This window comes from Anas acuta, chromosome Z (assembly GCF_963932015.1).
Source record: "Anas acuta chromosome Z, bAnaAcu1.1, whole genome shotgun sequence".
In the NCBI taxonomy this organism is placed as follows: Eukaryota; Metazoa; Chordata; class Aves; order Anseriformes; family Anatidae; genus Anas; species Anas acuta.
Window position 1 is genome coordinate 75,964,918 of NC_089017.1, and position 13,497 is coordinate 75,978,414.

General features: G+C 41.2%; 1 long non-coding RNA gene across 1 annotated transcript; it reads left to right on the forward strand.

The window, feature by feature from the left end:
• Window positions 1-1,616: 1,616 nt before the first annotated feature.
• Window positions 1,617-13,124, forward strand: LOC137848424 (uncharacterized). Its single transcript, XR_011091341.1, has 3 exons — window positions 1,617-1,774; window positions 5,065-5,216; window positions 12,496-13,124. It is a non-coding gene; the product is annotated as an uncharacterized lncRNA (long non-coding RNA).
• The last annotated feature ends 373 nt before the right edge of the window (window positions 13,125-13,497 follow it).

Here is a 13,497-nt window from a genome sequence, read left to right on the forward strand (position 1 = left end):
CTGTCCCTCTTTTCCTCCAGTGACTCCTTTTCCACAAGGTGGAACACTCCTTTCATAGCAATGACTGTTGGTAAGGCACGTTAGAAGAAAAGATGTGAGGAAATAAGCGTTAGACAGTTTGTTCTCAGTTTGCCATGGTGTGTAAACTCCCACAGCTCCCATGTCTTCAAAGTCCCTTGCAAATGCTAAATAGCTATCACCCTCATCTGAGGACTGTCTCAAGTGCGCAGCCAGCGAGTGTGCCAGAGCCAGAAAGGCAACTTGTGGAGCACCTGAATCCCGCTTTGCACTCAGATCATCATGCTTTCATGAAAGTATGTTAAAAACATCACTAGCATTTTAATTTAACAAGCTCCATCACTTTCTAATGGTGCAATGCCTATGAATTACAGCATTAGTACTGCAACTATTACTTGCAAGATTTACAAGCACGTTATCTTTATTTTCTCGTAATTACCCACAAATCTCAACTATCCCAGAAAATATAATCAACTGCAGAGTACTTCCTAATGGGACATGTGTGCCAGAGATGAAAATGATTCTATAGCAGCAGAGAACTGTGCTTTTCATGAAGAAGACTATGATCGCAAATTAATCCTTTGAGAATCCTGACATAACGTACAGATCCAGCAGAACAAATCCCATGTGGCTGACAAGTGCTACGTCACAGTCATCAACCCTGACAACTGCTAGGGCCTGTTTCTGCTGCTGACCACGAAGGACCAAATTGGTGAGGGAGCATGCGGGCAGCTACAAGGTGGAAGGGCCCCCTGCCCTTGGGTTCACCCACTGCTCCAGCCCTTAGGAAGCAGCACTTAGCTCCAAGGGACTGTAATTGCAGCCTTTAGGATCCCAGAAGGATCTGGAAAATCAACATACACCACACAGTTACCCTGCTGAAGGCACAGGCTGAGCCGACCCAAAAACTAGAGTCCATTGTTTTTGTGCTTTGACTCTGATGTATTTAATTCCTTTGCACTAAAAAATGAACTAAAAAGAGATGCTAATTTTTATGACGCTAAGCGTTTGCTTCACTTTCTTTCATTATATACACCATGTCCTACCACTCAATACAAGTGCGACATATGCTGATAGGTGGGCCCATTAATTACGGTATCTCACTAGACCTTTAAAATTAAAGCTACTGCCTCTGGTGGTTTAGGTGGAACAAAGATATATAACCTCCTAAAATATCTGCAGTAGCCCCAAGTTAACAGCCAGTATTTTTTAATCCTTTTAGTTATATTAATACCCCCCCCCCTTTTTTTTTCTGGAATGGAGTTTGCCAATATGATTTGCAATTATTACTTTGCATAATAAATTCATCATTTTGAGCTCCCGACTCTGAAAAGCAAATCACCCTGAATATATTATCCGTGGGAAATGAATTCGTTTGTGTGTTTCGCCCAGATATATACAGAATATTCCTCCTCCTAGGGTGGTGGGGAAGGGTGGGATAGATTTTAATAAGACGGAAGAAGAATCGAGACAATTTTTGTAATAAAGCCCTGCCTAAGCCAAGCTCTCACGGCAACAAATCCCCTGGCAGGAGGCCCACCAGTGGACCGCATCCAAGACCTCAGCCTGAGCAGCGGCCAGGGGCTGTGCGGAGCAAGCCCAGTGCAGCTTATCACCTCTCCCCTCCGGCCCCTCCAAGCCCCACGGGTGGGCGCCATGCCCTCGCCAGGGGAGCCCTGGCTCCCTCTGGCCCCCAGCCCCCTTCCCCAGCCCACCGCCGGTGTTGTGATGAAGACGGGGTTTCTTTGTCGACCTGGTGGGTTAATTTCAGTAGCTGTGCTTTCCTTTATTCTTCCTGAGGTTTAAAACTGTGCCGGCAGCTGCATGCACATTCTTTCCCTTATTAGTTCAGTTCCCAGGCTGGCATTTTTGTCTCTGCTATAATTTTCATTTAAGCTAACAACTTACTTGCTGGGCTGCTCGTTTGAGTCAATAGTCATGAGGGTTTGCTGAGAACGCTAGCCAGGAGGCAAATGCTTGATGTTGTTTTGTCACTGTTGTTGTTTCAGGAAAAAAAAAAAAAAAAAAAAAAAAAAAATATATATATATATATATATATATATATATATATAATTAGAAACAGTGAGTCAGTGTTGGTGTTGTTGTGGTCAGATATCATTTCTTTCATGTTAACATGAAACCGCGCAATGGCTTTTACTGCATATCAACGTATTGTGCAGGTTGTATCCTGCACTGATCTGCAGGCCGTCTTATTTCACTTACTTGACTGCTGTTGTACGGAGTGAAAATTGGTGAAGAATTTGACCTTTTTAGCTTTATGAGCATTTCACAATGAGCCTTAGAAACCCTACTTCTGATCTAATATGGTTGCTTAGTAAACGTTCGTATTCAGGCTTGTAATCTGACTTGATAAAATTATTCATGTGTGTCTTTTCTTCCCATCAATACTTTGGCACAGCAACTGGGCAGATCAGTGTACAACAGTAGGATCCTGAGTTGCACATAATGTTCATCTGCCTTTGTGCAGACCGACAACTGCACGCGAATACAATATTCAGTGTGTGCATGAGGAAATATTTTTATTAGGCTTCTTTTTATAAGGCACAAAGGACTACGGTTGCTTTCTCTTTCCTTTTCTTTTCTTTTTTGTTTTATTTTTTTTTCTTTTCTGTAAGAAATAAGACTGCCACTTCCATATGTGATATTAAAAAGCTACGTCCCCCATATCTTTTACTTTTGTAGTCAATGCTGAGATCTCAGCCAAGGGCACAGCCTAGGCATTTGCATGTGAAGATGAAAATAATCCATTTTGATCCTCTATAGAAAATGTGGTAATAGTGGAAGAAGCTCAGAAAACATTACCCATCTCTCTGTGCCATGGGAGTCTTGAGAGAATAACATTCCAGAGAAGGGTGTGATGCTGCAGTGCAGCACTGCCTCAAATGCTGGGAAGAGCACAAAGAAGAATTCAGACACAACAGTAGTCATCTTGACAAAAATTGCATCTATGCTGATGGGAAGAAAAAGAAAAAAGAAAAAAAAAAAAAAAGACAGAAAAAAGACTGCCAAAATAAAGGCTGGCTTCATCCCATTTACTGATAGCACCAACCTGAGACAGGTGTATTTGAGATGTCTGTGATAGAGTTGTTTTGGCCATGGGCTCCTATTTACTTACTGGGCAAAGAGAGGACCTGGAGGTATTTATTAACTGTAAGAGGGATGAATCAAAACCAAGACATATTGGACAGATACTGAACAGATCAATTTATGTGTAGATTTGCAGCTGAGTATGCACTGCTGTGTTTTGGCCATCAGATCTCTGCTTTTAGAAAACATTATGTAGCTGGAGCCGGTCTGGCTGAGGAATGTGCTGCCCAAGCCATGCAGTGTGTGCCCATACACCAGCACACCCTTGTGTGTTCTGGGGACAAAAACGTTTCTCCATCCAGAAAGCCTACAGAGAGAGAAAAGGAACTTGGCTGCTGCTTTCCAGAGCTGAAGGTCAATACCTGCTCTAGACTCAGGTTTTCAGAGCCACAGACACGAGCAGATGTGTGTAACTTTAAAATGATCATAGGCATTTTTAGAGATTAGGAAGTCCAACGTACAGAACCAAGTAAGAAAAAAAAAAAAAAAAAAAGGTATCAAGTAAGCTCAAGCCTCATTTTGTACCGCCTTGTTGTCTCCTCGGACCATCGGCCTTTCCAGCTGAGGCCCTACAATGTAAACATCAACAATCCTGATTTTAAACTTGGCCTTTTGAGTGTCTATAAATTGCTAGAGGAAGTGCTCCCACACAGCTCACTCCCACATAAACAGTCAGCATGTAATGCAGTGTACTCCTTCTCCGTTCTCAGGTCCTGAGGAAGTAAAAAGTCCCACTGGACTGGGGAAAAAAAAATGGAAAAGCATGTAATGTGATATAAAAAATGTGGAAGATAATGTGCAAGAAATCCACAGGCTTAGTAAGAAATATGTTAGAGACTGATTTTCAAATAGAAGGCTGTTTGTGTATATTAATGGGGTAACAATACTGATGGACATATTTGGGGATTTACCCTTCATGTTACAATTTGGTTGTTATCCTCCTTCCGCTTAAATGTATACTCTTTACTTATTACTAGGGCCTTCAGAACAAGCATGCCCAATCTATAGGACTGAAATATGGGAGCCAGGAAAATTACTGTCTGTCTCTCTTTTTGAGTTTGTTAATCCTCAAGGATTCCTCCTACCAAAGTCCCATTTCTTTCCCTGTTCTCCAGAACAGAACTTCTTCCTCCGCTCACCTGAGAATTATTCAGGGTCCTCAGAGTTAAGATTGAGATCTTTTCTGCAGCAAAATCGTATTTAAATCTCCTGGATATTTGGTAGGAGGCAAAGACTCAGAAACTGCAAAAATAATACGTGCTAAAATTTGCGGAAGGAATAAAATTAATGCATATGCCATGGCACTACCCTGTACTACTTCCCATCTGGGAGGAAAGAAATAGGCATTTCAGCTTAATAATATGCATGGTTCTCCCATTAGATTCCAGAATCTCTTAATGTAGATACACATCATTTTCTGGATATCAACAAACCACTTGAAGTATTATTTATACTCAAGGCTAGAATGATTGCCATGAGAATAATTGTGTAAAGGCTGGAATAGGAAAACAAAATTAACATTGCTGAATGGTATTCAGGCCTCAGTGATTTGGCAAACTTAGCAAAGATCACATGTCAGTTAAATGACAGATATGAGCCGTTGCAAAAAATATAGTGGTATTTCTTGAAAATATCTGATAGAGTAAAGGTTAATGTTATTAACATTCTGCTTGGTATGTAGTTGGTGTGAATGCAATATGTTCTTTATGATTTCTGTTTTCAAATATCAATGATACTTGATTTTTTTATTAATAGTGTGTAAGGATGTATTGATTTTTTTTCTTTGTAAAAATAATTAAAGCTGTTGAGCTTGGAAGAAAAAGATCTAAACAGATTAAATCCCAGCCTACATAACTGAGCCTACAAACTAATGCTTCCATCACTCATCACAGTATTTTATTCTTCTTGGCTAAATTCATTTCATGTTTTTCTCTCCAGGGTTTAAGAGCTGCTTTCTCCCATCCGACCTCTCCTCAACCTCCTTTGGAATCCATAGATCCCTCTTTGTACCCTGAACCAGTATGAAACTTGTGAAACCAGTAAATGTTCCCAAGGAAGAGGAAACGTGTACCATCCACCCTGTATCAATGGTTTGTGGGCTGATTCATTCTGCTTTTTCTAAGGCTGTCATGTAGACAGCTTTCATTCTTAAATGATACTTGTGTAACTGTAGGGAACTCGTGTGCAAGTGATACACACGTGGTAATGTCTTTGACAGTATTGCTGTGGGTTAAGTTGTCTTTGTCTATCTTTTAAACAAGGGCACCCAGCCTCGTTCAGCCTTTCCTGATAGCTCTGCACTTTGTATTTCACTTGCTTTCATGTCTGTCCTCTCCTCAGTCTCAGATTTACAGTCACGGGTTTGCTCTCATGTCCCCATGGGAGACCTGTAAAGGGTGCTGTGATTTCCATAATTACCGATGACTACAGAAATTCCTCCAGTATGTGAATGTCTCCAGTTACTCATGCAGAGTTTAAGGAACACAAGTAAAAATATCTTCCCTGCCTCTTCCAAATATCTTAGAGCTCTGTCCCTGTTGCAAGAAGTGGGGAGGTAGAACACCTCATGTAAAGCTCTCTGTGTGGTGAGGAGAAAGGAGATGGCCACCAAGAGAGTGGCCACCAGAAAACCTACAGTGAATCAATCCCCGACAAATATTTCATAACAGTAGGAGAAATAACCTAGCAAAATCATGCTATGATACAACTAGTGAATTTCAAACAAATGTAGGGGCATGAGAATGAAGGCTAGAAGGCTCCATGCTCAAATTCCTAACCCAAATGCATCAAAATCTTTGGTGTCATAGCTGCTCAACTCATCACTTTGGAAAAAGGTGTCAAGCCGTGGAACATAGACATGCCAGAGATTCATCAAGAGACACAACACAATTGTGGGGGGTAACACTTGAGCAGGCTTCTCCATGTCCCTTTGTGCTGCACACCTTCACCTGATGATGAGTAGTGTGCAGCCTGTTGACCCATAACAAGCACATCTCCCCTTTCATGTTTAACCATACAATGCAGGGTGCCATTGCATATGATTTCCATGAAAAACAGGCAGATGGCACAAGAGTAAGTGAATTTTCAATTTGAACCATTAGTTCAGTTTTTGACCTGCCACCTCTTCAGTTCCAACCAACCTCTTAATCCACTTGATTTTAAAATTACGCGGGCTTTGATTTTACCCCTTGCTCACCCTTTAAATCTCATTTCTTATCCCCTAACTCAATTAATACAGCTTAGTTAAAATTGTTACAAACATCTTTTTTGGGATTATCCTCTTAATCATAATTTTAAAATGAATGGAATATTCAATAATCTGCACTCATGATGTAATCAGAAATTAAAAAAAAAAAAAATCCTATGAAAGCTATTTAATAATATTCTAAACTACTCAGCATTTAATTAAGGCTATTAGAAGATTAGAAAAGAGATAGAAAGATGAATAAGGAATAAATCTGACGTCTTTACCCATTGTTTCTAAAATGAATGACCACATTTAGGTCTTCTGAAAAATAATATGGTAATACTTTTTTTCTCCCACAAGATCCTGCTTTAGAAACATGCTTTTGTGCTTGGGAGGGGAAGGGGAGGGGATTAAAGTCTTTGAAATTGCTCTATTAATACTGTGGGCGCACTGAGTATCAGCCTGTCTCTTCACCAGAGCCAAAACAAGCACCCAAATGCCAGGATCGTCTCCCTAACCAAAAGAAAAACCCTCTCCTCTCTGGAAAACTGGGAATGGTGTGGAGGTTTTTGCACAGGACCCAGATGCACTGCTCTAGCATGGGTACCCGGGGATGTTATGCATCCTTCCTTCCCCCCATCATGCATCTTGTATCCCCTGGCCACTTCTCCTCATTTTCTTGGCTAGCCAGGACATGAGCGCCAAGCCACCATGCTCAGGAATGCCAAGCCAGCAGTTGTGGCTACATCTGACGTGCAGATGCAAGGCATAAAGGCTTTCTGTAGTGGCTTTCAGCTTGGACACTCACACAGATTTCAAGCAGCCTTGGTCTGGTCTTCTTTTATTTTTATTCTATTTTTTTTGTTTGTTTGTTTGTTTGTTTTGTTTTTTTTGTTTTTCTCTTTTTTTTTTTTTTCTGTTTTGTTTCCCTGTAGCCATTCGAAGGTGAAATGCTCCTCGCACTAAACCTATTCTAGAGGGATTTGGGATCTGATTGTGCATTTGTTCTACAAATAACTCCCACCCCAGCCTGCCAATCATTCCACTTGCATAATTTCTACAAAAGCCTGAGGGAGTTTTTCATGCAAAAGGACTTGAGGGTCAAGCACGCTTTAGAAGAGATTCATTTTGCTTTTTTCAAAGTAAACTTAAACAGCTTTAAAACTTGTCCACATTCCCAAGCCCAGATCAGAGCCAGTCACAAAAGGGCAAATTGTGGTCCACCGTGTTTGTGTCTGAGGCTTGTTGTCCACCAGGACAAGGACCACTTGCTGCCCTTAGTGGCAGCACTGAATTTTCACTGAGGTCAACGTGCACTGACTGAGGGTGTGAGACCCTTACAATAATTTCAGCAAAGTCAAACACTCCAAAGCTATGTCATCACAGCAGATTGCACTCTGAGAATAGCAGGAAGGAATTACATTGCACATTGTTAAAATGTTAGCAACAACATTTCATTTTTGAAAAGGCAATTTATTTGTCCTGAAATAAAGAGTTGATTATATCTCTTATTACTGTTACAAGAACTTGATATATCACAAAGTGGAAGAGTTACAACATGTACCAACTCTCAACCAGGAAAAATGAACCTGATTCATAATTCACTTTGAGAATGTCTAGTTAGTCAATCAAGTGATTTGTAATCATAAAGGCTGCCAGGAATTGAATGAATAATGGACCGTACTAAAATTCTCGGATTTTCTAGTATTCTTATTTCATTATGTGACTTTTATTGCTATTTCTGATAGTTGTCTCACTTTTGGCAGAACAAATTAAACTATTCATATTTACTGGAAGGAATATATTTGACTGTTTAATGCACATAATGAATACACAAACGGAGTGACCACTGCATGTAACAAATGACTGTCAGACTTTTCTCCACAGAAGCTAAACCTTTAGGATGTGAAGCTTGGATAGAAATGTTTTTTATCTCCCCAGCCCATCACCACCACCCCTGTTTTTCCCCTTGAAAGGATTTTTGGGGTAATCAATCCGAGCATATATTGTATTGTTACAGTACATTTTCTTGAGTTGTTTTATAACTATGGAAATGACATAATTCATATAGCATGGCATCTGCTAAAGAGCAACTGCTTTACACTCGTTCTTCAGCTGAGAAGCATCTTACAATGTATGATTATCTATTAAGATGTGACCTCTAACTCTGTATTTTTACCAGTAATCTGGTAAAAATGGGTAGATAGTTCTAGATAGATCTGGAAATGAGAAACAACGACTCTAAAATCTGAAATTGTGCGGAAGTTGCAGCTTTAATATGTGCTAATTACATGCAAAAGTACAGATTTTTTTTAATGTTTAGTTTCTTTTTTCAGACTTTTGCTGCAAAACAAAACTTTTAAAACGCACAGCTAGCATTAAACAGAAAGTCCTTTGCTTGTGTATCTCTCTCATACATGGTTTCTCATTGAAATTTTAACTCATTGTTCACTATCGCACTTATTGTTATCTTATACTATCCTATGCTTTCGACATCCTGACAATCGAATCAGACAGTGTTGTGATTTTATTCTCAACATTTTCCCCTATCTACAGAGTAGGTCAATTAGCAGATTTCTGCCTCTTGTTTTCATTTGTATTTATGCTGTTTCAATTTTCTTTTACATGGTATGGGGTAGTATGTAAGATAGGGAAGATACAAATGTCAAGCAATAAAGTTAATTTTAGAATATATTTCTACAAGAGCGTTGTTGATATTTTAGACAGGATTTTAAGCATTTTGCTGGCCCTCTATCTGCAATCCAGATGTGAGGTCCAGACTCTCCCATTTAAAGCAACATTTTTTAATTCATTTCTCCACACAGTTTCACTTCAGAGTGGAGTACAACCAGTCTGGGACTAGAACGTGGCAATGGGAAAACAGCTATTTTGGGGTGCTTCGGATCAGGCTCCCAAATAAACCTGAATTTAGAAAAACAGGATGCAGTTAGCCAAACTGGAACATAGCCAGGACACTGCTCCTACTGTTACAGGCATCCTCCTGCTATTTCATAATGATGGCAAGGGATCACTGCCTGCATTTTACACCTTCTCTGAAGCTGTTGTTATTTCAAAGGGACAATATCAAGTCAAATGTAAACTACAATTGAAGCGTAACCAGTTGCAAAGCTCACGTCCTGTGACATCTTTTTATTGCCAAAGAAAACACAGCATTCTGAACTTAAATCTACAGAAATATTCCTGGACCAAACAGGGTGCCCTTGTGTCGGTAAATGAGAAAGGAAATTTGAAAACCGAAATGGCAAAAGTGAAGAGATAATTTTTCTGTGTTAACTAGGATGAGGTAAATGATGAAAGGTGAATAAAACATTGAAATACTTCTGACTTCACTATTCAAATGCTAGGGAAAATCCACCACCAGCAGGGAAGAAAAAAAAAAAAAAAAGAAAAAAATAAGACAAACAGTTGATTTTGATAGAGAAGTATCATAGTTAATTTCTAATATTATTTATTCCTTTATTCCTGCTACTGTCATTTCAAAAGTGGGCATGGAATGCACAAACAAATAAAATGCACAAGGTCAAAATGTAGCTTTAGTCAATTATGCAGTATTTACTGCATTTACGTCCAGAACTTTCTCCAACTAAAACCACTGTCAATGTCTAGCTGAAGGGGCACCATAAGCATCGGTCAACAAAGTTCATGTTGAGCTCTGTGGGAAAGGATATCCAGCAGGAGCTATTTTCCAATCTCCAGCTTGTGCAGAAATCTTGTGTCTGTCACATTAAAAATCAGTAGATTTTAGGATGAGACTTCTGTACCTCCCTCCCACAGCCACGCTCTCCAGCAAAACAGATACATGGTTTACTAGAGACAGTCTTCCTGGTATCCTGAAATATAGTAAAGCTGAAAAGCTGCTTAGAGACAGAGCCACATTTCTTTAAGGAGGTTTAGCACAGTGCAAACTGAAAGAAATGGCTGGTGCAGCTAATTTTAATAGCTATGTAAAGCACTGGAGTTATGTGGGATCCCACCATTTTTAATGCATTGCCTGTGATCATAGTAATGAGGCACTTGTAGAGTAAGCCATGTACTTTTAACTTTTTACTCACTCAGGAAAAATGAAGTATCAATACAGTGACAGCTGTAAAACCTAAAACAAGAAATCCCTGCTAATTCATTTGGTGGTTTCATTCATGCCCTTTGTGGACAAGCAGAAATTTGTTATTCATTAAACACTGAGTTCTAACTAAACAAATAGATTTAATTATGCTATACTTTCCATGTTTTTGCAAACTACAGGACTTTGATCTTCGATATAAGAACACATACAACGGGGAGGTGAATTTTACTGCTGCTGGTATAAAAGCCCCATAATAGCAGAGGTTAATGGGTGGGCAAGAGACCATACTTCCTTTCTAAATACTGCCGAGGAGTGTGTGAGCATTAACCTCTTGAATGCCATTTCATACATTAAGCAACTTTGAATTTCTAGGTGAATTAAAAACAAATAAATTCCTGGGAAAGTTGTAATTAAACCTCAGCAGACTTTTGAGACACCCACAGCATACCAGCTGTTGCTTATCTTTGTCTGCTTTGATGAAAATATCAAATTCATTACTGGGAGAACACAGTTCTGGGGAAGTAACCGTGCACGGTTTTGGGGCCTGTGTCTGCGCCACAACGAACTTATTTTTTATTTATTTTTCCAACCCTTCATCTGGCCATTTGAACTTAGTTTCTCAGAGGTGAGCCAATAGCAAAGGGGCTGAGGTTCCCCGAAGGATCTCGAACCTCTGGAGCTGAGGTCTCTGCTCTGGCACGTACCCGGCCACTCCCTGCCTGCCCACACGTAAGGCGGTGAACACATAGCCCTCAGAAATGAAAAAAAAAAACCTACTCCCAGCAGTTGGATACACCAAAAATAAACTGTGTCAGAGGTCTGACTGAATGTTTACCTTTTCAGTCAGGATCCTCTCCTTAATGCTATCCAGAAGTTGGGCCCAGCGCCTAGTAATTGTCTTATACAAAGTATATAAGGAGATGGATCCGGGCTTAGCAAGGCGCGACTCCCCACTGTGCCCATCAGAGAGGACAGCTTTGTTTCTCTTCCCCCCGGGGTTTGTTTTTCCCCATACCTGTCGATTTGGGCCAGCCACAGCCAATGCTTGCATCTTCCACAATGTCAGGGTCTCAGCACTGCAGCAGCTCGGAGCAAAGCCTGAGACTCTAGCAATGTGTCAGAAAGGACTAATAAATGCAGCCAAAATCTGTTGTTTTAACCTGACTGGAAGACTGGGATTTAAAGCAGCTTCTTTTCCCTGTGTCTTGCTTCTGTTATTAATGTGAACTTGAAGTGATGGAAAATATTTCAGGAGTGCTGTAACACAGCATTTTGATGTTTCCCTGTTTAAAGAGCTGATGAAAATTATATATTTTTCTGAAATGTTCTCCTGTCAAATTGGCATTTCCTTTGGAAATTGTCTTGGTGGATAATTCCTGACTGGTTCACAGTTTGATGGGTTCCCACTACGCCGCCTCTTGCTCTGCACCACGGCACATATCACGGCTCCTGGTGCATCACCTTCCCAATTGGGCAGCGGATCTCTAGTAGTAGACAGCTCCAGTACAAGCTTCTGGGTCATATATCTGCTGCCAGACACTTCCACACCAGGCAGCCTTTGTGCACGCAGGACCACAAACCCCTCCTGCCCTGTGGTGGGTGCACAGGTCATGGCCAGATTCAGCTCAGCTGCTGAGCTTTCCAGCTTACCCTGGTCCAGGTGTCTGGACCTGGACTCATGGATCTGGGATCCCACTACATGCCTGTTCTTGCAATTACCCAGCAGGAGCTGGTTTTCTGCCATTTAATGCCCTGTAGTCTTGGGCATTGCAAGCTGTGGTCCATCTGCTCTCTCTGCCTGGAGGGACTGGGCTCCACGTTGCCCTCTCCCTCTTTGCCCAAGCTCAAATCAGGTAAACTCTCATGTTTCCTCATGCTCTCAGGGTGATTTGTGTCTGGGTCCAGCGTACACAGCTTCAGACTGATTATGTAACTTACTGCACCCACACCAGGCCCCCTAGATAGTCTTGCCCACAGGACCTTTCCCACAGGACCTTGCCCACAGGACCTTTCTCTCCAGCTCCAGATGAGGCCCAGAGGGATAATTAACTAAAGTTTAATATTTTTGGTAGTGTACCTCTCTCTTTTCTTCCTACAGGGTGCTTGGGAGCCCACAGCACCGTCTTTTCTCCTATCATCAGGGGCTGGAAGGCTCAATATTTGACATCCAAATATTTGTGTGGATCTAACTCCAATAAACCATTAACATTTAATAAACAACCTTCAACAATAAGCATTTATTTTCATTTATGTAACTGAAATAAGTCTGTTTTCAGACAGGCACTGAACTCCCTGGTACATCTGTGGAATTCCTGTGCTATGAGAGCAGTTGGACTAACATGAAAACAGGGTGTGACCGGAGTCAAGCCCCGTGTTTGTACCTAGTCCAGCGAGCTGTAGGAAACAATCAACCTGTGTTTTCACAGCACAAAATTTTCCTATTTTAGTGGGAAGAGGGCTTGGAAAACTTACTATTCACCCACATCTCTTCTTTCTCATGGATAAGAGGGTACAGATGGAAAATGATGGAGAAAAACAAGACTCTTCCAAGTGACCTAGATGGGAATGGCTACGCTGGTGTTGTACCACTGGTGAGAACCCTGCCGGGGCCAAAACTTCACGTGGGCAGTCTCAAACCCAGCACAGGCATGCGTCCGTGCTTTGCCCAGAGATGAGATGATCCCAGGGTCGCAGCTGGAGGTTGTGTGTGGTCTGCATCCGGCAGGACCTTGGGGTGAATCATGCGGCTTTCGGCTCATCTGCGTCTCAGGCTCCATAAATGGGAACTGAGTTTTTAGAAGTGCGCCTTAGCAGAGCACAAATCGCTTTTTCCAGCTCCAGTCTGTTTTGTTCCCTGGTGGGGAGCACTTCTTCACACAAACTTCTCCCAATCGATAGAGTGACAGCCCTAATGTATAGTTAGTGTATGTGTGAGGGTCATACAGCTGTCCCTTCAGTAGACATTAATCCTACATCCAGAACTATGCGAGAGGTTAATGTTTGCTAATCTAACAGACTCTGTTTCTCTCCAGTCCTGCAGGGATGAAAGGATGTGAGCTTCACTTAAGCTTTTCAAGTTTGGTCTGTGATGGATTCTGCC